At 53.8% G+C, this 25,954-nt stretch overlaps 1 long non-coding RNA gene across 1 annotated transcript in view; it reads right to left on the bottom strand.

Annotated features, from left to right (window-relative positions):
• Positions 1 to 7,686: 7,686 nt before the first annotated feature.
• Positions 7,687 to 25,954, bottom strand: part of LOC139250030 (uncharacterized) — a 39,183-nt gene continuing 20,915 nt past the window's right edge. Inside the window, exons 3-4 of the long non-coding RNA XR_011591257.1 lie at positions 16,620 to 16,663; positions 7,687 to 8,413 (exon numbers count right to left, since the gene is read on the bottom strand). This is a non-coding gene — a long non-coding RNA (uncharacterized lncRNA). The remainder of the gene's footprint in view (positions 8,414 to 16,619; positions 16,664 to 25,954) is intronic.

The raw sequence follows: 25,954 nt of genomic DNA, 5'->3' as shown, positions 1-25,954 counted from the left end.
TCACTGGCACGGTCACAGCCAAAGAGGGGAGTAGGGTGTTTCAGGTCAAACTGACCAATGGACAAACACACAGAAAACACTTGGACCAAATCAAATTGCGGTTCACCAACAGCTACGTACAACCTGAAGAGGATACCACCAACTGTGACCTTCCAACACACACACACAAGTGGCAACTGACATCACAGTTGACCACAAAACCGAACTCATCATCCCCAGCCGCCCGGCAAGGCCGGCTGCCCAACAGCCCAGTGATGAACTGACCAACCCACCCACACCAGCATTGGTACCGAGACGATCGACAAGGGAGCGTAAAGCCCCAGATAATCTCACCTTGTAAATAAGTGGTGTTGACTTCATGGGGGAGTGATGTTATGTATTTAACGCTTTGTAATCTGCATCACACCTGACCACCAGAGGCCCACCTGTTGGAGTCCCAAGGGACCCCAGCATCCCTTGGGAGCACAGTATATAAGCAGGCCTCCCACGAGGTACCTGTACTCTGGAATCTTAATAAAGGAGCGAAGGTCACACTTGCTCATTACACTCAGTACTCAGTCTGACCATTTATTATGAGTGTAACACTGGCCATTTTTCCACAGTGAGGATTTGGAAAAGTTACATTAAAATATTAGAATTTTACAAAAATGAAGTGTGTTGACAGACGGTTAACGATGGACTGAGATGGAAAGTGACTAACATGCTAATTGGGCTGGATGTTGAAATCGTTTCCCCAAAGCCTGATCAATAAGACATTGCTTGTCCTGTCTCAGTATCTACTCCCTGCTGCTGCTGGGCTTCACTGACAGCCCTTCCCTGCCACTTGTTTTTCTGAAGCTGTTCCTGGGGTTGCTGATGTCATTGGTCAGGCCACATCGATTTTATTGCATTTACAGAAATCACTTACAGCATGTTCAGGTGTTTTGCTAAAATAATTCGACAGTGCTCTTTATGTGGTGCAGAGATTCACAGCCAATCAGTATTTTGCATTTTTAACACAAAATACAAACAATGAGGAAAGCAGAATACAAACAGCGACGAGCACAATTGTCAGGGTGCAGACTGTGGCACTGCTTCACAGTGAGTGATGTGAGGGGGTCTCACCCATTGTGGTGTGGACCACACTATCTACAACACTAAGGGGCTGAAATTGGCCCTTTCTATAAGGCTTCTGGCCGTGTGAAAGTGTCGGCCACGGGTCGGTGCGGAATGGCACCGAGTCTCTGCAGAGGGGCCACCATTTTAAAAATTGTTCTTCCTCGAGTTTGGAGCGGTGTAGGGGACGGTTCCGCCTGTTTTCCTGCCGCGGCGTGCACCCGCTGACCCCTTACCGACCGGCAGTGACCCCTTCCCGGAATTACCCCTCGGGAGCAGCCCCACCGCCGATCGGTGCCCCAACAGCTTTTGCTGTCGGTACATTCTCTGTGACTTGGCCACACAGCTGCCCTTAAAGGGGAGGTGGCACTGCCCGCGATGCAATCTTATTTTTTTGTCAGCCCGACCCGGCAATTGGGTGTCAAGCCACTGGCCCGGCCGAAACCCTCCCTGGTGGCCCAGTGTTTGCACTAAAGTGGCTGCAGAGTTCGCGGGCCCTCCCCTTTAACTGATGGGGGAGGGACATTGTGACACGCCAGCGCGATGACATCATCAGCACGGCACTGAAGGCTTGCAGCATCGGTCACTCTGCCCCGCCCCCATTCCACCCCCTCCAGTGATGGTCACTTCGCTCCGCCCCCACTCCACCCCACCAGTGATGGTCACTCCTTCCCGCTAGTGATGGTCACTCCTCCCTGCCCCCACTCCGCCCCACCAGTGATTGTCACTCTGCCCTGCCCCCACTCCGCCCCGCCAGTGATGGTCACTGCTCCACACCAGTGATGGTCACTCCGCCCCACCAGTGATGGTCACTCCGCCCCACCAGTGATGGTCACTCCGCCCCACCAGTGATGGTCACTCCTACCTTGGGGGTGATATATTAGTATGGATAGAGGATTGGCTAATGAACAGAAAACAGAGAGTTGGGATAAATGTTTCAGTCTCGGGTTGGCAATCAGTAATTAATGGGGTGCTGTCGGGTTCAGTGCTGGGACCCCAACTATTTACAATCTAGTTTAACGACTTGGAAGAAGGGACTGAGTGTAACGTAGCCAAGTTTGCTGATGATACAAAGATGGGACGAAAAGCAATGTGTGAGGAGGACACAAAAAATCTGCAAAAGGACATAGACAGGCTAAGTGAGTGGGCAAACATTTGGCAGATGGATTATAATGTTGGAAAGTGTGAGGTCATGCACTTTGGCAGAAAAAAAATCAAAGAGCAAGTTCTTATTTAAATGGAGTAAGATTGCGAAGTGCTGCAGTACAGCGGGACCTGGGGGAACTTGTGCATGAAATACAAAAGGATAGTATGTAGGTACAGCAAGTGATCAGGAACTCCAATGTAATCTTGGCCTTTATTGCAAAAGGGATGGAGCATAAAAGCAGTGAAGTCTTGCAACAGTTATACAGAGTATTGGTGAGGCCACACCTGGAATACTGCATGCAGTTTTGGTTTCCATATTTACGAACGGTTATACTTGCTTTGGAGGAAATTTAGAGAAGGTTCACTCGGTTGATTCCGGAGGTGAGGGGGTTGACTTATGAGCAAAGGTTGAGTAGGTTGGGCCTCTACTCATTGGAATTCAGAGGTGATCTTATCGAAACGTATAAGATTATGAGGGGGCTTGACAAAGTGAGGATGTTTCTACTGATAGGGGAGACTAGAACTAGAGGGCATGATAGTAGAATAAGGGGCCGCGCATTTAAAACTGAGATGAGAAATTTCTTCTCTGAGGGTTGTGAATCTGTGGAATTCACTGCCTCAGAGAGCTGTGGAAGCTGGGACATTGAATAAATTTAAGACCATGATCGGATCAGCCATGATCGTATTAAATGGCAGAGCAGGCTCGAGGGGCCGTATGGCCAACTCCTGCTCCTATTTCTTATGTTCCCTGCCCCCACTCCGCCCCGCTGGTGATGGTCACTCCTCCCTGCCCCCACTCCGCCCCTCTAGTGATGGTCACTCCTCCCTGCCCCCACTCCGCCCCTCCAGTGATGGTCACTCCTCCTTGCTTCCACTCCGTCCCTCCAGTGATGGTCACTCCTCCCTGCCCCCACTCCGCCCCTCCAGTGATGGTCACTCCTCCCTGCCCCCACTCCATCCCTCTAGTGATGGTCACTCCTCCCTGCCCCCACTCCGCCCCGCTAGTGATGGTCACTCCTCCCTGCCCCCACTCCGCCCCTCCAGTGATGGTCACTCCTCCCTGCCCCCACTCCGCCCCTCCAGTGATGGTCACTCCTCCCTGCCCCCACTCCGCCCCTCCAGTGATGGTCACTCCTCCTTGCTTCCACTCCGTCCCTCCAGTGATGGTCACTCCTCCCTGCCCCCACTCAGCCTCTCCAGTGATTGTCACTCCTCTCTGCCCCCACTCCACCCCTCCAATGACGGTCACTCCTCCCTGCCCCCACTCCATCCCTCTAGTGATGGTCACTCCTCCCTGCCTCCACTCCGCCCCGCTAGTGATGGTCACTCCTCCCTGCCCCCACTCCGCCCCTCCAGTGATGGTCACTCCTCCCTGCCCCCACTCCGCCCCTCCAGTGATGGTCACTCCTCCTTGCTTCCACTCCCACCCTCCAGTGATGGTCACTCCTCCCCGCCCCTCCAGTGATGGTCACTCCTCCCTGCCCCCACTCCGCCCCTCCAGCGACGGTCACTCCTCCCTGCCCCCACTCCACCCCTCCAGTGATGGTCACTCCCCCCTGCCCCCACTCTGCCCCTCCAGTGATGGTCACTCCTCCCTGCCCCCACTCCGCCCCGCTAGTGATGGTCACTCCTCCCTGCCCCCACTCCACCCCTCCAGTGATGGTCACTCCTCCCTGCCCCCACTCTGCCCCTCCAGTGATGGTCACTCCACCCTGCCCCCACTCCGCCCCGCTAGTGATGCCCACTGTGCCCCGATGATGAGGCCACTTGAGCCCCACTCCAAAAGACGGCACCAAGTGCTGAATTTCTCCGGTTTACCCGCCCCGTCCATTGGGGCAGCCAGAACACATTAAAAACAGGACAAGAAAGAAAAGAAAGGCTTATTGGGTTTGGATGAAGACAACTCTTCGGCCCACTTGGACTCATCCCTCCGGAACACCAGCCCTCATGTCCCATCCAGCTGTTCCTTAAATGAATCCAGTGGCCTGGGAAAACATTCCAGCTGTTACATAAGAACATTAGAAATAGGAGCAGGAGTCGGCCATTCGGCCCCTCGAGCCTGCTCCGCCATTTAATATCATGGCTGATCTGATCATGGGCTCAGCTCCACTTCCCCGCCCGCTCCCCATAACCCTTTATATTCCTTTATCGCTCAAAAATCTGTCTATCTCCACCTTAAATATATTCAATAACCCAGCCTCCACAGCTCTCTGGGGCAGAGAATTCCACAGATTTACAACCCTCTGAGAGAAGATCACCTTCTGTGTGAAGAAGCAGATCCCAATGTCTGTCCTAAGGTTACCCTCTTTTCCTGGTGTATCTGAAAGTGTTGTTCCGATGTTTATACAGCTCCTCTAATGGCCTCAGGAAGTTCCAAACTGCTTTACAGCCAATGAAGTAGTTTTGAAGTGTAGTCACTGTTGTAATGTAGGAAACATAGCAGCCAATTTACGCACAGGAAGCTCCCACACACAACAATATGATAATGACCAGATAATCTTTTTAGTGATGTTGGTTGAGGGATAAATATTGGCCAGGACACCGTGGATAACTCTCCTGCTCTTCGAAATAGTGCCATGGGACTGTTTACATACAACGGCCTTATGGTGAGAGATTGTGTAGAATGGGCCGATACTCTCTGGAGTTTAGAACAATGAGAAATGATCTCATTAAAACATAAAAGACTTTGAAGGGGATTAACAGGGCAGATGCTGAGAGGTTGTTTCCCGTGGCTGGAGAGTGTGGAAGTTGGGTCATTGAATATATTTAAGACAGAGATCGACAGTTTCTTCACCGATAAGGGAAGAAGGGGTTATGGGAAGCGGGCGGGGAAGTGGAGCCGAGTCCATGATCAGATCAGCCATGATCTTATTCAATGGCGGAGCAGGCTCGAGGGGCCTACTCCTGCTCCTATTTCTTATGTTCTTCAGAGGACAGACGGGGCCTCCGTTTAACATCTCATCCAAAAGACAGCACCTCTGACTTTGCAGCACTCCCACAGTACTGGGAGTGCCAGCCTCCATTATGTGCTCAAGTCTCTGGAGTGGGGCTTGAACCCACAACCTGCTGACACAGAGGCGAGAGAGCTGCCCATTGATCCACGGCTGACACTGGAAATGTGTCTGATTTGAGGTCGCTCTTTGGAAGCCGATGAGCTGAGCTATCCTTACACTCATTATTTTAACTTTTATTTGCCATTTGATAAATACATCGCTTTAAGCTTTTTATTGTAAATTTAAATAACCTTTCTCCCAGATGCTTTAAACCAGTCTCTGATTGGCTCAAATCCTGCATCAAATTAATGTTTTATTTATTCCGGACACTAAACATCAGCCCATTGAAGTGACCAGATATCGCTATTTGGCAAAACTCAGGTCATTTCTCTCTCCGTTAACACAAGACCTGGGCGATGTGGATATAGGAATTCATTACCGTAAAGCCAATTGAATCACAACCAGACTCGTGCTCCCAGATTCTAGTCAAGAAGCATGTTATTGCTCACTGGCACAGTTAGAGAACATTCAATTTTATTTATTCAATTTTAGTAACAGAGAATCACCCCTGATGGTTTGGTGGGAAAGTGCACTGTGTGGTACTGAGGCAAACAGACCAGGGAGATCCCAGTGGTGTATGTGGGTCTCACTATCTATCCTGAGACAGGGTCCCAGTGGTGTGTGTGGGTCTCTCTATCCTGAGACAGGGTCCCTGTGGTGTGTGTGGGTCTCACTATCTATCCTGAGACAGGGTCCCAGTGGTGTGTGTGGGTCTCTCTATCCTGAAACAGGGTCCCAGTGGTGTGTGTGGGTCTCTCTATCTATCCTGAGACAGGGTCCCAGTGGTGTGTGTGGGTCTCACTATCTATCCTGAGACAGGGTCCCAGTGGTGTATGTGGGTCTCACTATCTATCCTGAGACAGGGTCCCAGTGGTGTGTGTGGGTCTCACTATCTATCCTGAGACAGGGTCCCAGTGGTGTGTGTGGGTCCCACTATCTATCCTGAGACAGGGTCCCAGTGGTGTGTGTGGGTCTCACTATCTATCCTGAGACAGGGTCCCAGTGGTGTGTGTGGGTCTCACTATCTATCCTGAGACAGGGTCCCAGTGGTGTGTGTGGGTCCCACTATCTATCCTGAGACAGGGTCCCAGTGGTGTGTGTGGGTCTCACTATCTATCCTGAGACAGGGTCCCAGTGGTGTGTGTGGGTCTCTCTATCTATCCTGAGACAGGGTCCCAGTGGTGTGTGTGGGTCTCTCTATCTATCCTGAGACAGGGTCCCAGTGGTGTGTGTGGGTCTCTCTATCCTGAGACAGGGTCCCAGTGGTGTATGTGGGTCTCACTATCTATCCTGAGACAGGGTCCCAGTGGTGTATGTGTTTCTCACTATCTATCCTGAGACAGGGTCCCAGTGGTGTGTGTGGGTCTCACTATCCTGAGACAGGGTCCCAGTGGTGTGTGTGGGCCTCACTATCTATCCTGAGACAGGGTCCCAGTGGTGTGTGTGGGTCCCACTATCTATCCTGAGACAGGGTCCCAGTGGTGTGTGTGGGTCTCACTATCTATCCTGAGACAGGGTCCCAGTGGTGTGTGTGGGTCTCACTATCTATCCTGAGACAGGGTCCCAGTGGTGTGTGTGGGTCTCACTATCTATCCTGAGACAGGGTCCCAGTGGTGTGTGTGGGTCTCACTATCTATCCTGAGACAGGGTCCCAGTGGTGTATGTGGGTCCCACTATCTATCCTGAGACAGGGTCCCAGTGGTGTATGTGGGTCTCACTATCTATCCTGAGACAGGGTCCCAGTGGTGTATGTGGGTCTCACTATCTATCCTGAGACAGGGTCCCAGTGGTGTGTGTGGGTCTCACTATCTATCCTGAGACAGGGTCCCAGTGGTGTGTGTGGGTCCCACTATCTATCCTGAGACAGGGTCCCAGTGGTGTGTGTGGGTCTCACTATCTATCCTGAGACAGGGCCCCAGTGGTGTGTGTGGGTCTCACTATCTATCCTGAGACAGGGTCCCAGTGGTGTGTGTGGGTCTCACTATCTATCCTGAGACAGGGTCCCAGTGGTGTGTGTGGGTCTCACTATCTATCCTGAGACAGGGTCCCAGTGGTGTGTGTGGGTCCCACTATCTATCCTGAGACAGGGTCCCAGTGGTGTGTGTGGGTCTCACTATCCTGAGACAGGGTCCCAGTGGTGTGTGTGGGTCTCACTATCTATCCTGAGACAGGGTCCCAGTGGTGTGTGTGGGTCTCACTATCTATCCTGAGACAGGGTCCCAGTGGTGTGTGTGGGTCTCTCTATCTATCCTGAGACAGGGTCCCAGTGGTGTGCGTGGGTCTCACTATCTATCCTGAGACAGGGTCCCAGTGGTGTATGTGGGTCTCACTATCTATCCTGAGACAGGGTCCCAGTGGTGTGCGTGGGTCTCACTATCTATCCTGAGACAGGGTCCCAGTGGTGTATGTGGGTCTCACTATCTATCCTGAGACAGGGTCCCAGTGGAAACACATACATTTACCTCAGTGTAGCTGAGTCAGGGAGCGGGTGAGGATTCCTGTTTCTAACCACAACCTAGTGACCCCTGACAGAAAGTGTGGGCAGTGAGTGAGGATAGAATGATGCCCCAAAGGCTCACGTGTGAAGAATGGTCACCTGGGGCGAGGGAGGGATGGGCCCCGGGACCTATGGGACTTCAGTCCGACAGGGCTCTGCACCTTTGGTGAGGAAATTCGACAATAATTATTGAGCAGAAATACCAATAAACCCCAGTGAACACCTCTCTACCACTCTTTCCTCCTTTAAGACGCTCCTTAAAACCTACCTCTTTAACCAGCTTTTGGTCATCTGCCGCAATTTCTTCTAATGTGGCTCAGTGTCAAATTTATCTGTTTTGTCTTATCACGCGCTGGGAAGTGCCTGGGACGTTTTACTACGTTAAAGGTGCTATATAAATAAAAGCTGTTGTTGTTGTTGAGGTCCTGTGGGATCGGAGGTACCGGCCACAAACACTGTCCTTCACCAAACCACTTGTAGGTGCTAAAGAATGTATTCCCAGTCACTATGGGCGTTTGATGGCAGCATATTCGGTTGTCTCCTCACTGATTATTAATGTCGGGCCCACGGTTTTCTGTCGCAGGAACTGAGTATCGGCGTAATACAGCTCTCCTTCCTCCGACTGAAACACAGTGACATACATAAATACACAGATTACCACACGGAAACAGGCCTCTCCCCCAACCCACGCACTTACTTAAAGCACAAACCCATCAACCCACATCAGAGGCAGAGCCGGGATCCCCTCTCATTTATACATAAGCTGAGGTTCCGTCAGTGTCCTGCTAAAGGCACTGGCCCTCAGTAACGTTCCGGGGGCCTCTGGTACCTGGTCTCAGTGGCCTTTGCTCACGTCTGACCCTCGACATTAACTCGAGGCGGGAGTAGTGAGAGCTGGGGACTGGGCCGTACGGCAGACCATCAGGCCCTTCACACCGTGAGGCCCGGGAGATTCTAACTCTCAGGCCTGCTCTGCACAGGCCCCGTCGCTGTCCTGCCCAAACACGGCGGGAGGGTGAGCTGGCAGGCGGGAGGGGGGGTGGGGATTACTGGCGGGAGGGGGATTACTGGCGGGAGGGGGATTACTGGCGGAGGGTGGGGGGGGGGGAAAGGGGGGGAGGGGGATTACTGGCGGGAGGGAGGGAGGGAGGGGGATTATTGGCGGAGGGAGGGAGGGAGAGGGATTACTGGTGGAGGGATGGAGGAAGGGGGATTACTGGCGGAGGGAGGGAGGGGGGAGGGGGATTATTGGTGGAGGTAGGGAGGGGAATCACTGGCGGAGGGAGTGAGGGAGGGAGATTATTGGCGGAGGGAGGGAGGGAGGGAGATTACTGGCGGAAGGAGGGAGAGGGATTACTGGCGGAGGGAGGGGGAGGGGGATTACTGGTGTAGGGAGGTAGGCAGGGGGATTACTGGCGGAGGGAGGGGGGAGGGGGATTATTGGTGGAGGGAGGGAGGGGAATCACTGGCGGAGGGAGGGAGGGAGGGAGATTACTGGCGGATGGAGGGAGGGAGATTACTGGCGGAAGGAGGGAGAGGGATTACTGGCGGAGGGAGGGGGAGGGGGATTACTGGTGGAGGGAGGTAGGCAGGGGGATTACTGGCGGAGGGAGGGAGGGGGAGGGAGATTATTGGCGGAGGGAGGGGGAGGGGGATTACTGGCGGAGGGAGGGAGGGGGGAGTGAGATTACTGGCGGAGGGAGGGAGGGGGGAGCGGGATTACTGGCGGAGGGATGGAGGGAGGGTGATTACTGACAGGAGGGAGGGAGGGAGGGAGTGGGATTACTGGCGGAGGGAGGGAGGGAGTGAGATTACTGGCGGTGCAAGGGAGGGAGCGGGATTAGTGGCGGAGGGAGGGAGGGGGGGAGGGGGATTACTGGCAGAGGGAGGGAGGGGGAATAGTGGCAGAGGGAGGGAGGGGGATTACTGGCGGAGGGAGAGAGGGAGGGAGCGGGATTACTGGTGGAGGGAGGGAGGGGGATTATTGGTGGAGGGAAGGAGAAGGATTATTGGCAGAGGGAGGGAGGGGGGGGATTATTGGCGGAGAGAGGGAGGGAGGGAGGGAGATTACTGGCGGAGGGAGGGGGATTACTGGCGGAGGGAGGGGTAGGGTGATTACTGGCGGAGGGAGGGAGGGGGAGGGGGATTACTGGCGGAGGGATGGAGGGAGGGTGATTACTGGCAGGAGGGAGTGAGGGAGGGAGCGGGATTACTGGCGGAGGGAGGAAGGGGGGAGGGGGATTTCTGGCGGAGGGAGGGAGGGGGAATACTTACAGAGGGAGGGGAGGGAGGGGGATTACTGGAAGAGGGAGGGAGGGAGGGAGCGGGATTACTGGCGGAGGGAGGGAGGGAGGGGGATTACTGGCAGAGGGAGGGAGGGAGGGAGGGGGATTACTGGCAGGAGGGAGGAAGGGAGTGGGATTACTGGCGGAGGGAGGGAGGGGGGGAGGGGGATTACTGGCGGAGGGAGGGAGGGGGAATACTGACAGAGGGAGGGGAGGGAGGGGGATTACTGGAAGAGGGAGGGAGGGAGGGAGCGGGATTACTGGCGGAGGGAGGGAGGGAGGGGGATTACTGGCAGAGGGAGGGAGGGAGGGTGATTACTGGCGGAGGGAGGGAGAATACTGGCAGGAGGAAGGGAGGGAGTCGGATTACTGGCGGAGAGTGGGAGAGAGGGGGTTTACGGAGGGAGGGAGGGAGGGGGTTTACGGAGGGAGGGAGGGAGGGGAATACGGAGGGAGGGAGGGAGAGAGGGGGGATTACTGGCGGAGGGAGGGAGGTAGGGAGATTACTGGCGGAGGGAGGGAGCGGGGAGGGAGATTACTGGTGGAGGGAGGGAGGGAGGGGATTATTGGCGGAGGGAGGGAGGGAGAGGGATTACTGGTGGAGGGAAGGAGGGAGGGAGGGGGATGACTGGCGGAGGGAGGGAGGGGGATTACTGGTGGAGGGAGGAGGGGAGGGGGATTACTGCCGGAGCGGGGGAGGGGGATTACTGCCGGAGCGGGGGAGGGGGATTACTGGCAGAGGGAGGGAGGGAGGGGGATTACTGGCGGAGGGAGGGAGATTACTGGCAGAGGGAGGGAGGGAGATTACTGGCGGAATGGGGGAGGGGGATTATTGGCGGTGCGGGGGGGAGGGAGATTACTGGCGGAGGGAGGGAGGGAGGGGGATTACTGGCGGAGGGAGGGAGATTACTGGCGGAGGGATGGAGGGAGCGCGTTTACTGGCAGAGGGAGGGAGGGGGTTTACTGGCAGAGGGAGGGAGGGGGATTACTGCCGGAGGTAGGGGGGGAGGGGGATTACTGGCAGAGGGATGGAGGGAGGGGGTTTATTGGCAGAGGGAGGGAGAATACTGGCAGGAGGAAGGTAGGGAGGGGGATTACTGGCGGAGAGAGGGAGGGAGGGGGTTTACGGAGGGAGGGAGGGAGGGGGTTTATGGAGGGAGGGAGGGAGGGGGTATACGGAGGGAGGGAGGGAGGGGGGATTACTGGCGGAGGGAGGGAGGTAGGGAGATTACTGGCGGAGGGAGGGAGCGGGGAGGGAGATTACTGGTGGAGGGAGGGAGGGAGGGGGATTACTGGCGGAGGGAGGGAGGGAGGGGGATTACTGGCGGAGGGAGGGAGGGAGGGGGATTACTGGCGGAGGGAGGGAGAGAGGGGGATTACTGGCGGAAGGAGGGGGAGGGGGATTACTGGCGGAGGGAGGGAGGGAGGGAGATTACTGGCGGAGGGAGGGGGATTATTGGCGGAGAGAGGGGGATTACTGGTGGAGGGAAGGAGGGAGGGAGGGGGATGACTCGCGGAGGGAGGGAGGGGGATTACTGGCGGAGGGACGAGGGGAGGGGGATTACTGGCGGAGAGAGGGTGGAGGGACCTTCCTGTTCCTCCGGCCCCACAAGTCAAATTTATAGCAAGTCCCTTTCTCACTTTAAACCCTTGATTAAATCATCCCTCAACCTTCGAAACCCCAGACAATACAAGCCAAGTTCATGCAACATATCCTCATAATTGCACTGTGACAAAGCACTCAGACCGGTTCCTGCTCTTTTAAAGCTTCCTGTCCGAGGCCTCACTGCAACACGCACAGACTCTGGCTGCTGACTGTCACTGGCACTGAGCCACACACACACACACACACTCCCCCCACACACACACAAACACTCTCCACAAACACATAAACATACACTCCCCACCCACCCACACACACACTCCCCACCCTCACACACATACACACACACACTCCCCACCCACACGCACTCCCCACCCACCCACACACACTCCCCACCCTCACACACATACACACACACACTCCCCACCTACACGCACTCCCCACCCACCCACACACACACTCCCCACCCACATACACACACACACTCCCCACACACACACTCCCCACCCACACACACACTCCCCACCCACACACACACTCCCCACCCACATACACACACACACTCCCCACACACACACTCCCCACCCACACACACACTCCCCACCCACACACACACTCCCCACCCACACACACACTCACCACACACACACACACTCACCACACACACTCCCCACCCACACACACACACACTCCCCACCCACACACACACACACTCCCCACCCACACACACACACTCCCCACCCACACACACACACACTCCCCACACACACTCCCCACCGACACACACACACACTCCCCACCCACACACACACAAACACCCTCCCCACCCACAAACACACACACACCCCACCCACACACACACAAACACCCTCCCCACCCACACACACACACACACACTCCCCACACACACACACACACACCCCACCCACACACACACAAACACCCTCCCCACCCACACACACACACACACACTCCCCACACACACACACTCACCTTCCCCACCCACACACACACTCCCCACCCACACACACACGCGCACTCCCCCCCCCACACATACACACACACACTCCCCCCACACACACACATTCCCCACACACATGCACACACATAAGAACATAAGAACATAAGAATTAGGAACAGGAGTAGGCCATCTAGCCCCTCGAGCCTGCTCCGCCATTCAACAAGATCATGGCTGAGCCAGATCGAGCCAGTTCTATTTCCATGCTAATACATTTCCTCTGACTCCGCGTACCTTTATCTTCTGCAGTCACCTTTTGTGTGGCACCTTATCGAATGCCTTTTGGAAATCTAAATATACCACAACCATCGGTACACCTTTATCCACCATGCTCGTTATATCCTCAAAGAATTCCAGTAAATTAGTTAAACATGATTTCCCCTTCATGAATCCATGCTGTGTCTGCTTGATTGCACTATTCCTATCTAGATGTCCCGCTATTTCTTCCTTAATGATAGTTTCAAGCATTTTTCCCACTACAGATGTTAAACTAATCGGCCTATAGTTTCCTGCCTTTTGTCTGCCCCCTTTTTTAAACAGAGGCGTTACATTAGCTGTTTTCCAATCCGCTGGTACCTCCCCAGAGTCCAGAGAATTTAGGTAGATTATAACGAATGCATCTGCTATAACTTCCGACATCTCTTTTAGACCCTGGGATGCATTTCATCAGGACCAGGGGACTTGTCTACCTTGAGTCCCATTAGCCTGTCCAGCACTACCCCCCTAGTGTTAGCGATTGTCTCAAGGTCCTCCCTTCCCACATTCCCGTGACCAGCAATTTTTGGCATAGTTTTTGTGTCTTCCACTGTGAAGACCGAAACAAAATAATTGTTTAAGGTCTCAGCCATTTCCACATTTCCCATTATTAAATCCCCCTTTTCATCTTCTAAGGGACCAACATTTACTTTAGTCACTCTTTTCCGTTTTATATATCGGTAAAAGCTTTTACTATCTGTTTTTATGTTTTGCGCAAGTTTACCTTCGTAATCTATCTTTCCTTTCTTTATTGCTTTCTTCGTTATTCTTTGCTGTCGTTTAATATTTTCCCAATCTTCTAGTTTCCCACTAACCTTGGCCACCTTATACGCATTGGTGGCCAAGGTTAGTGGGAAACGAGTAGATTGGGAAACACACAAAGGGTTTCACAGAGACAATCCCTTTGAACAAAACCCAGCCTCGTGTCGGGTGCCCACACACACCGATAATCTGCGGCACCTGCTCCTGACCCTTCCAGCAGCTCACCGTCCCTCTGCCTGCACAATAAGGTGCGACTTAACAGGAGAGAGGAGGCCGGGACAGGAGGGCCCACAGACACAACCCCGAGAGCCTTTGGAGGGGAGCCGCTTGGAAATGATTGTGCCTGGGAGCAGAGGGATTGGGACAGGCTGAAGCCGGAGGCTTCGCCCTCACTCAGGGACAGGAGCACCTTACGTTATCCCTTCTCTCCCTACTGACATCCTGACCCACCATCACCCAGGGTCCAGTCACACCCAGCGGGCTCAGAGTATTCCCACCGCAGTAATAGTCACAATGTCATTGGGACCCCGATTGCCATTTCGGGTGGGAGCGGGCAGGAGCCTGGGCTGTGCTCACACCGACCCGACCCGACCCACGGGCCATGGAACGACAGATTTAAATGAGGCCGGTGGCTCACAATCGCAGGGAGGAGGGGGAGCTCGGCACCACTGGAACGGTCACCTGACCATCGCTCCCCCAGTCAGTCACATGACCATCACTCCCTCAGTCAGTCACCTGACCATCACTCCCCCAGTCAGTCACCTGACCATCACTCCCCCAGTCAGTCACCTGACCATCACTCCCTTAGTCAGTCACCTGACCATCGCTCCCTCAGTCAGTCACCTGACCATCGCTCCCTCAGTCAGTCACCTGACCATCGCTCCCCCAGTCAGTCACCTGACCATCACTCCCCCAGTCAGTCACCTGACCATCACTCCCTTAGTCGGTCACCTGACCATCACTCCCCCAGTCGGTCACCTGACCATCACTCCCCCAGTCAGTCACCTGACCATCGCTCCCCCAGTCAGTCACCTGACCATCGCTCCCCCAGTCAGTCACCTGACCATCACTCCCCCAGTCAGTCACCTGACCATCACTCCCCCAGTCAGTCACCTGACCATCACTCCCCCAGTCAGTCACCTGACCATCACTCCCCCAGTCAGTCACCTGACCATCGCTCCCCCAGTCAGTCACCTGACCATCACTCCCCCAGTCAGTCACCTGACCATCACTCCCCCAGTCAGTCACCTGACCATCCCCACCCCCAGTCAGTCACCTGACCATCGCTCCCCCAGTCAGTCACCTGACCATCACTCCCCCAGTCAGTCACCTGATCATCACTCCCCCAGTCAGTCACCTGACCATCACTCCCTCAGTCAGTCACCTGACCATCACTCCCTCAGTCGGTCATCTGACCACTAGTCCCCGGCCCGGGAGTCAAACTAGACCCCAACCTGTGAAAGTCACGTGAGTTCAGGATCAGGCTGGGCCTATTATTAGGGAGGGTCGCTGAGCACTTGGACTATATGAGCTGGTCAGAGAGAGCCAGCATGGATTTGTAAAGCAGAACTCATGTCTAACGAACTTAGTTGAATTTTTTGAGGTGGTAGCTAAGGTGCTCGATAAGGGAGAGTCTGTAGATGTTGTTTATATGGACCCAGGCATTGAAAAAGCTTCCACTTTCGAACGGCTGGAGCTGGTCAGTGACATTATCAGAGTCGCCTATTGACCCAGATGACAGGCTTTGCTACAGCAGGAAATTCAATATTAGTTTTTGTAAATGACAACGAATTCAATGCTTGTTCAGAGTCACACGATCACACTGATGAATTTCTGTTTCCGTGAACAAGGTATGGCAATTCGACCTTATGGCTTTAAAGGGATGCACCACGTGTTACTCAGCTCCACCCGAGCTCCACCTGAGATAGATCAGAATATCTTTAAATGGCGAGAAGCTAGGAACTGTGGAGGAGCGAGAGATTCAAGGGTCCATGCACAGAAATCATAAAACCCAGGGGACTGGTACAAACAATAATTACAAAGGCTGATGGAATGTTGGCCTTTATCTCAGGGGAGCTGGAATACAAAGGGCGGAAGTTATTCTACACTTGGATAAAACTCTGGTTACAACACATCAGGGGCACTGCGTTCAGTTCTAGGCACCACACCCCAGGAAGGATATTGGCCTCGGAGGGGGTGCAGTGGAGATTCACCAGAATGATTCGGGGACTAAAAGGGTTAGATTATGAGGACAGGTTGCACTGACCAGGCTTGTATTCCCGAGTATAGAAGATTAAGGGGTGATGGAATTCAGGTGTTTAAGATGATCCGAGGAATTGATAGGGAAGGTACTGTGGGAAACTATTTCCTCTGGATGGTGGAGTCCGGACATGACCTTAACATTAGAGCTCGGCCGTTCAGGGTGAAATCAGGAAACACTTCTTCACACAGAGGGCAGTGGGAATCTGGAACTTACCCAAAAAAGCTGAGGCTGGGGGGGTCAATTAAACATTTCAAAACTGAGATTGATAGATTTTCGTTAGGCAAGGGTATTAAGGGTTACGGAACCAAGGCGGGTAGCTGGAGTTGAGATACAGATCAGCCCTGGTCTGATTGAATGGCGGAACAGTTCGAGGGGCTGAATGGCCTGCTCCTGTTCCTATGTTCCCTCACTCACTGCCATGGTTACTGGTACTGTCCAAGCTACACATGATAAACAGTTGCTTGGTGTGATATCAGGAGGGGCTGTTGTCATTTGTAAACTGTTTCCCAGCAAGAGTCAGCTCCTTCAGAAGAACACTGGTCATAAGTAAAAGAAACACTCTATAACGTCCAGGGCTGGAGAGGAAGTGATGGTGTATTTAACAGCAGGATATCGGTATAAAAGCTGTTGCTCAGTACTCACCACAGTCGAGGTTGCGGCTGCCTGTTTATTAGTCTGGGTTGCAGCTGAAATATAAGAACCTGTGTGAGTTTATTATAGCTGCCACATGTATGACTGATAATCACAGTGAAACCAGTGTGGTCAAATACTCTTCGACTGTATCCCACTCAGCAACCTGCAGCAAACCATGCAGCATACATGTGGTGATAAGCCACACACTCTGTCAGTGCTCTACACTGTACACCACGGGAGTCAGGTGTGGCTCAGTGGGTAGCACTCTCACCTCGGGGTCAGAAGATGGTGGGTTCAAGCCCCACTCCAGGAACTTGAGCCCATAATCCAGGCTGTCACTCCAGGCTGGACTGGTGCACATTCCCCTGAATGATCCTGTACTTGTGGTCTGACACCACCTGTACAATGATGGATAGAAGCCTTTGCTATAGATGCCCACCTTGGGATAGTCATTATGGGTCTTGTTGGCTGTGTATGTGCCATCGATGAGACCCTGCACTTTACAGAAGCTGCAACAGGTAAAAGTGCTGTGCCCACTCGAGCTGTTGCCTCCTTTCAATGGACAAAGTGACGAAGGTGTTTCCCCTGCAAACCTCGGCTCCCGGGGCCTGCTTGCGGCATCAGCGGACTGAAGTAATACTAATGTTACAAATGTCTCCAGTGGTGGCTTGAAAGGATCTGAACAAAAGCTCAATGTTGTGATGTTCACCCACAATGGCCATGTCTGTCCCTGTGCTCGGCCCACTCTGGATTCCTGGCTTCAGCACGTGGCATAACTCTGTCACAGACTGCTTCGTGAGTGGAGACAGAAAAGACGGGTCTCCTCAGGTATGGCCAAGTAGGTGTGAAAGTGTAGTAGCTGGGCAGAGTCAGAGTGGGTGCCAGACTCGAGATATAAGCACATCTGTGCTTTTCCTCTCTGTGACACCCTCCACCTCCTCGATCTCCAGGCCAGCCGCTGACAGACCCAATGCAACGTCCATGTTTATCACCAAAATGGCCCAAGCAAACATCGTCACCAGCATTCTGTGTGACTGTGTCCATGCTGCATTCTCCCTCCTCGGCCTCTATGCAGCCTTTGACACAGTCGACCCACACAATCATCGTCCAACATCTCTCCTCCAGCTCAGTGCTTCCACTTATCTGCATCAATGGATTCTCTTCTCAAAACTCCCCCAAAGATGGATCCTTGGCCCCCTCCTTTCTCACATCTACATGTTACTCCTCGGCAACATTACCCAGACGTTGTACCTCACTACCACTTCGCTCGAGCCCTCCTCGGTCTCTAAATTGTCAGACTGCTTGTCCCACATCCAGCTCTGGATGAGCAGAAATTTTATCCAATTGAATATTGGGAAGACCAAAGCCATTGTTTTCAGTCCCCGCCACAAACTCCGTTCCCCCCTCTCCTCACCCCCTCCTCTCCTTCCCCCCTCTCACCCCCTTCCTGACCCCTCTCACCCCCTTCCTGACCCCTCTTCCCCCTCTCCTCTCCCTCCCCCTCTCTCCTCTCCCCCTCCTCTCCCTCCCCCCTCTCACCCCCTTCCTGCCCCCTCTCCCCCTCCCTCCCCCCTCTCCTCTCCCCTCTCCCCCTCCTCTCCCTGCCCCCTCTCACCCCTTCCTGCCCCCTCTCCCCCTCCCTCCCCTCTCTCACTCCCCCTCTCCCTCCCCCCTCTCCTCTCCCTCCCCCCTCTCCTCACCCCTTCCCTGCCCCCTCTCCCCCTCCCTCCCCTCTCCCTTTCCCCTCCTCTCCCTCCCCCCTCCCTTCCCCCCTCTCCCTCCCCCTCTCACCCCCTTCCTCTCCCTCCCCCCTCTCACCCCCTTCCTGCCCCCTCTCCCCCTCCCTCCCCCCTCTCCTCTCCCCTCTCCCCCTCCTCTCCCTGCCCCCTCTCCCCCTCCCTCCCCTCTCTCCCTCCCCCCTCTCCCTCCCCTCTCTCCTCTCCCTCCCCGCCTCCTCTCCCCCTCCCTCCCCCTCTCCCTTCCCCCTCCTCTCCCTCCCCCCTCCCTTCCCCCCTCTCCTCCTCCTCTCCCTCCCCCCTCTCACCCCCTTCCTCTCCCTGCCCCCTCTCCCCCCTTCCTGCCCCCTCTCCCCTCCCTCCCCCCTCTCCCCCTCCCTCCCCCCTCTCCATTCCCCCTCTCTCCCTCCCCTTCCCCCCTCCCGCACTCCCCCTCCTCTTCCCCCCTCCATCCCTCTTCACAATTCCTGTCTGAGGCTGAACCAGACTGTCATGTATTCAACTATCATTGTAACCCAAATATAAGCTGACCTAAGTTGTACACCTTGAGAACATTGACCACAAAGGGGTGAACTTGTGGGAGACACTCCTAACCTGGACTTTCAGGTAGAAAAGGGGAAGCTCCACCCACCTTCATCACTTGAGGTCTTGGTAATAAAGGTAACTGGTCACAGAATGACCTTCTCTCAATTATGTGCATTTATACTGTATAGTAAAGATATATCATTGGCGATGAGAAACTGGGATTTAAACCACGCGAGCATGGCCACGAGCAGCACAGATGAGAGGTACTGTGTTGGTGATGATTGGGACGACTTTATTGAGAGACTACAGCAAAGTTTTGTCACTAAGGAATGGCTGGGACAGGATTCGGTCGACAAACGCAGGGCTCATCTCCTGACAGTTTGTGGATCCAGAACGTACTCCCTGATGAAGGACCTTCTAGCGCCAGAGAAGCCGGCGGACAAGACGTTCGAAGAGCTCAGTAAGTTGATCGGGGAACACCTTAAACCGGCGAGCAGCATGCACATGGCGAGACACCGGTTTTACATGCACCGGCGGCGAGAATGGCAAAACGTTCCAGACTTCGTGGCAGATCTCCGGCGACTGGCGAGCCTATGTAAGTTCCCAGATACATGCAGAGCGGAGATGCTGCGAGACTTTTTTATTGAGGGCATCGGTCACACTGGGGTTTTCAGGAAACTGATTGAGACCAAAGACCTGAGCTTGGAAGCGGCGGCTCTGATAGCCCAGACATTTATCTCAGGGGAGGAAGAGACAGGAATGATGTATGACAAAAATCTTGGCTCAAATGCGGCAAACGACCAGGGAATCAACATTGTTAACGCGGCACACAGTTCTCCAGGCAGACAGGAGCAATCGGACATGCCCGAGCATGTAGTCGAACCCAAAGGGGGCATTCAACAGAGACAATGGCTAGCTGAACGGCGATTCCATCGCAATGGACAATGCGGCCAGTAATGGGGCCATCAACACCTGTTAATGGTACGCTTAAGGACAGTTGCAGAGACAGTCAGAGACGATCGACTGGTAATGGACCTTTTGTTTTCAACAACGGGGCCTCCAGCTCATGTTGGAGGTGTGGAGGCAAACACCCAGCCAGAGCTCGCAGGTATCAGCAATATACCTGCAGAAACTGCAACGTCAGCGGTCACTTGGCGCATATGTGCAGGAAGCCTGCAGCCAGGTTGATGTACGAGGAGGACGGGCCCAATGTAAGCCCTACGAGGCCAAATGAATACTGGGGTAAATCGCTGGAAGCTGAAGTTCAGCGAGTTCATGTGGAGCACATATACAGTTCATATACCAGGACGCCACCGATAATGATGAAAGTGCTCCTCAATGGCATCCCAGTATTAATGGAGCTAGACACGGGGGCCAGCCAATCCCTGATGAGTATCAAACAGTTCGAAAGGTTGTGGGTGTCCAAGGGCAGGAGGCCAAAATTATTGCCGATTGACGCACAGCTACGGACATATACAAAGGAGATCATTCCTGTGCTAGGCAGCGCCACGGTAAACGTGACCCACAAAGATTTGGAGAACAGGTTGCCACTCTGGATTGTCCCGGGGGACGGTCCCGCACTACTGGGGAGGAGTTGGCTTGCTGTCATGAACTTGAAATGGGGCGATGTCAATGCAATATCTTCTGTGGAGCGAGTATCATGCTCACAGGTCCTGGACAAATTTGACTCATTATTTCAACCCGGAATCGACACTTTCATGGGGGCCAATGTCGTGATTCACATAAACCCGGACGCCAGGCCAGTACAACACAAGACCAGAGCGGTGCCGTACATGATGCGGGAAAAGATAGAATGCGAATTGGACCGCCTGCTGAGGGAAGGCATCATCTCACCAGTTGAATTCAGTGACTGGGCGAGCCCGATCGTGCCGGTGCTCAAGACGGATGGGTCGGTCAGGATATGTGGCGATTACAAGGCCACCATCAATCGGGTGTCACTCCAAGACCAATACCCGCTACCGAGAGCGGAGGACCTCTTTGCGACGCTATCCGGTGGCAAACTTTTTTCAAAATTGGATCTGACCTCAGCTTACATGACCCAGGAGCTGGCGAGTGAGTTGAAGAAGCTGACCACCATCACGACACACAAGGGGTTGTTTGAGTACAACAGATGTCCGTTCGGGATTCATTCGGCCGCCGCGATCTTTCAGCGAAATATGGAAAGCCTCCTCAAGTCGATTCCAAGGACGGTGGTTTTTCACGACGACATCCTCATCACGGGTCGCAATACTGAAGAACACCTCCACAACCTGGAGGAGGTGCTACGCAGACTGGACCGGGTAGCGCTGTGACTGAAAAAGGCGAAGTGCGCCTTCTTAGCTCCAGAGGTAGAATTCCCGGGGAGGAGGGTAGCAGCAGACGGGATCAGACCTACTGCGTCCAAAACAGAAGCAATCCAGAGAGCACCCAGACCCCGTAACACGACGGAGCTGCTTTCGTTCCTGGGGCTCCTGAACTATTTTGGTAACTTTCTTCTCAAATTGAGCACGCTATTAGAGCCGTTACATGTGCTCCTACGCAAAGGTCGCGATTGGGTCTGGGGGGACAGCCAGGAAAGGGCTTTTGATGGAGCATAACAAATTGCGTGCTCTAACAAACTGTTAACGTTATATGACCCGTGTAAGAAACTTGTTTTAACGTGCGATGTGTCGTCCTATGGTGTCAGGTGTGTGTTGCAGCATGTGAATGCCCAATGGGCAGTTACAGCCGGTAGCTTATGCCTCCAGAAGTCTGTCCCAGGCAGAAAGAGGCTACGGGATGGTAGAAAAGGAAGCGCTAGCATGTGTATATGCAGTAAAAAAAATGCACCAGTACCTGTTTGGCAGCAAATTTGAGCTGAAGACAGATCACAAACCACCAATGTCCCTTTTGGTCGACAACAAGGCCAAAAATGCGAATGCATCGGCCCGCATACAGAGGTGGGCACTCACGTTAGCCGCCTATGACTACACAATTCGGCACAGACCGGGCACTGAAAACTGCGCCGATGCACTGAGCAGGCTCTCACTAGCCACCACTGAGGGGACAACTGAGCATGATGCTGAGATGGTCATGGCTGTTGAAGCTTTCGAAAGCGAAGGCTCACCTGTGACAGCCCGTCAGATCAAAGTCTGGACAAATAAAGACCCGCTACTGTCCTTAGTTAAGAAATGTGTCCTGAATGGGGACTGGGCAGCCACGTACGGGACATGCCCTGAGGAATTTAAACCGTTTGATAGGCGCAAGGATGAACTCTCGATTCAGGCTGTTTGCCTACTGTGGGGAAACCGAGTAGTCATGCCCCAGAAGGGCAGAGAGGTGTTTATCAGAGAACTTCACAATGAGCACCCGGGCATTGTCATGATGAAGGCAATTGCCAGGTCACACGTTTGGTGGCCAGGAATCGATGCAGACCTGGAACTTTGTGTTCGCAAGTGCAACAGGTGTGCTCAGCTGGGCAATGCACCCAGGGAAGCCCCCCTTAGCCCCTGGTCCTGGCCCGCCAAGCCATGGTCATGCATCCATGTGGACTACGCAGGTCCTTTCATGGGAAAAATGTTTTTGGTTGTCGTTGACGCCTACTCCAAATGGATTGAGTGTGCCATTTTAAATTCAAGCACATCCTCTGCCACGGTAGAAAGTCTACGGGCAATGTTCGCCGCCCATGGTCTACCGGATGTCTTGGTCAGCAACAATGGCCCGTGCTTCACAAGCACTGAATTCCAGGACTTCATGGCAGGCAATGGAATTAACCATGTCAGAACGGCACTGTTCAAGCCGGCCTCAAACAGCCAGGCGGAACGAGCAGTGCAGATAATCAAACAGGGGATGCTCAGAATCCAAGGGGGTTCCCTCCAAAGCCGCTTATCATGCCTCCTGTTGGCCAATAGATCCCGACCACACTCGCTCACAGGGATTCCACCCGCAGAGCTGCTAATGAAAAGGACGCTCAAAACCAGGTTATCCCTTATACACCCCACCATGAAAGAAATTGTTGAGAGCAGGCGTCAGTTACAATGTGACTACCATGACAGGAATGTGAGGGCGCGATGTATTGATGTCAATGACCCTGTTTTTGTCCTTGATTATGGTGCAGGTCCCAAATGGCTCGCAGGCACTGTGATTGCCCAAGAGGGGATTAGGGTTTTGGTAGTTAAACTTACCAATGGACAAATCTGCCGCAAACACGTGCATCAAACTAAAAGGAGGTTCAGCAACCTCATAGAAGAAGCAGAGGAAGAACATGACATAGAGTTTACTCCACCACAGGTGACCGAACACCGGAACCAAGTGGAGGAGAGCCCAGTCACTGTGGGCAGTCCGGACAGGCCTGAGGCACCGCAAACAGCAGACACTCAGGCCAGCGCCCAACAACCGGAGCCCCAACTCAGGTGCTCTACAAGGGAGCGTAAACCACCAGAGAGACTTAATCTGTGATCCCAACAAGACTGTGAGGGGGTGGTGATGTCATGTATTCAACTATCATTGTAACCCATGTATAAGCTGACCTAAGTTGTACACCTGAAGAACATTGACCACAAGGGGGTGAACTTACGGGAGACGCTCCTAACCTGGACTTTCAGGTATAAAAGGGGAAGCTCCGCCCACCTTCATCACTTGAGGCTTGGTAATAAAGGTAACTGGTCACAGAGTGACCTTCTCTCAAGTATGGGCCTCGTGTGCAGTTATACTGTATAGTAAGGACATATCACAGACTGTTCGCAACCTTGGTGTCATATTTGGCCCTGAAATGAGCTTTCGACCACATATCCACAGCATAACTAACACCGCCTATTTCCATCTCCGTAACATCACCCGTCTCCACTCTTGCCTCAGCTTATCTGCTGCTGAAGCCCTCATCCATGCCTTTGTTACCTCTAGGATTGACTATTCCAACGCACTCCTGGCTGGCCTCCCACATTCTACCATACGTAAACGAGAGGTGATCCAAAACTTGACTGCCCGTGTCCTAACTCGCACCAAGTCCCTCACACACTCTCCCCCTCACACACACACACACACACACACACACACACACACACACTCTCCCTCTCACACACACACTCTCCCCCTCACACACACACACACACACACTCTCCCCCTCACACACACACACTCTCCCCCTCACACACACACACACTCTCCCCCTCACACACACACACACTCTCCCCCTCACACACACACACTCTCCCCCTCACACACACACACACTCTCCCCCTCACACACACACTCTCCCCCTCACACACACACACACACTCTCCCCCTCACACACACACACACTCCCCCTCACACTCTCCCCCTCACACATACACACTCACTCTCCCCCTCACACACACACACTCTCCCCCTCACACACACACACACACACACACACACACACACTCTCCCCCTCACACACACACACACACTCTCCCTCACACTCTCCCCCTCACACATACACACTCACTCTCCCCCTCACACACACACACTCTCCCCCTCACACACACACACACACTCCCCCTCACACTCTCCCCCTCACACATACACACTCACTCTCCCCCTCACACATACACACTCACTCTCCCCCTCACACACACACACTCTCCCCCTCTCACACACACACACACACACACACACACACTCTCCCCCTCACACACACACACTCTCCCCCTCACACACACACACACACACACACACACACACACACTCTCTCCCCCTCACCCCTGTGCTCACTGACCTACATTGGCTTCTGGTTAATCATGGCCCCGATTTCAAAATTCTAATCCTTATTTTCAAATCCCTCCATAGCCTCATCTCTCCCTCTATCTGTCAAACGTCCCGTGGTTGCATGGATATGAAATTGGTTAAGTGACAGGAAAAAGAGCGCATCAGAGAGTCATAGGGGGACACAATGCCCCCCGCACGCACCCCGTTTTTTACCATCGGTATGTCACGTGTCACCACAACTGTCCCCTTCAACTTCAGTCCACAGGGGCACCAGGGAGGGTCTCGACCGGGCCAGCGGCCCCCATGCTGCCTGTTGGTGGCCCGGCCGAACCCGCGGTATAATTGTCGGGCTGACCTGGCAGTCGGCCGACAAGAAAAACATGGCGGCAGCGGCAGTGGGTCCTCCCCTTTAAGGGAAGCTGCACGGCCGCTGCAAAAGGCCACAGCCTCACCGGGCCACCGGGAAAAGGTTGTTTTGGCACCGCCGAGTGGGCCGAAGATTTTCCCAGGGGAATGTCGCTATCGGGGGGTTGGATCGGCAGTGTGCACGGTGATGATGTGTTTAACACCGATCGGCAGCAGAGGGGTGGTAAGGGTGGGATCGGGGCACCGCCGGGAAAACTCGGGAGAGCAATTGGGCTAGCAGCAGCCATTCCAGCAAAAGTCCCCGGCCACTCCACTCCGCAGTGGGGCCGCTGATTTACGGTGGTAACAGGCCTTCAGGAGAGGGGCGAATTTCAGCCCCATAGAATCATCAAAATTTACAGCACAGAAGGAGGCCATTCGGCCCATCGTGTTGGCGATGGCCGACAAAGAGCTATCGGCCTAATCCCACTTTCCAGCTCTAGGTCCGTAGCCCTGTAGGTTACAGCACTTCAAGTGTACATCCAAGTACTTTTTAAATGTGGTGAGGGTTTCTGCATCGCCCGCCCTTTCAGGCAGTGAGTTCCAGACCTGTTATGTATGCAATAAAGGTTCAAGCTGAGTATTGTTTTACTAAGCAAGGTCCAACCTTGGCTCTGCTTTATTTAGGCCCAAAGTGCCTGACTCGCAAAATGGCTGGCCTTTTATACCTGAGCAGCACCATGAGCGTGCTGCTCAGTGTCCTCCAATAGTGACAATAGAATGTACATACATGACAATACCCACCTCTGAGATCTTATCACAGACTTTCACAGGTTGAGACGGTCCGATGCTTTGTGCTTCCAGGTTGACCGTCTCAGTTCAATTCCAGCCTTGGGTGAGTGTGCGGGGTCTGTTGTGGCTGATGGCTGGATGACTGACTTGTTGGGGGTGGCAGTGGCCCTGTCAGGAATTGCAAGTCCATTTTTATTGAACATGTCTGTGATGGAAATCCCAGGTTCACTGATGACCCTT

Source organism: Pristiophorus japonicus, unplaced genomic scaffold (assembly GCF_044704955.1).
Source record: "Pristiophorus japonicus isolate sPriJap1 unplaced genomic scaffold, sPriJap1.hap1 HAP1_SCAFFOLD_337, whole genome shotgun sequence".
NCBI lineage: Eukaryota > Metazoa > Chordata > Chondrichthyes > Pristiophoridae > Pristiophorus > Pristiophorus japonicus.
This window is presented reverse-complemented; position numbering and strand designations above follow the sequence as displayed.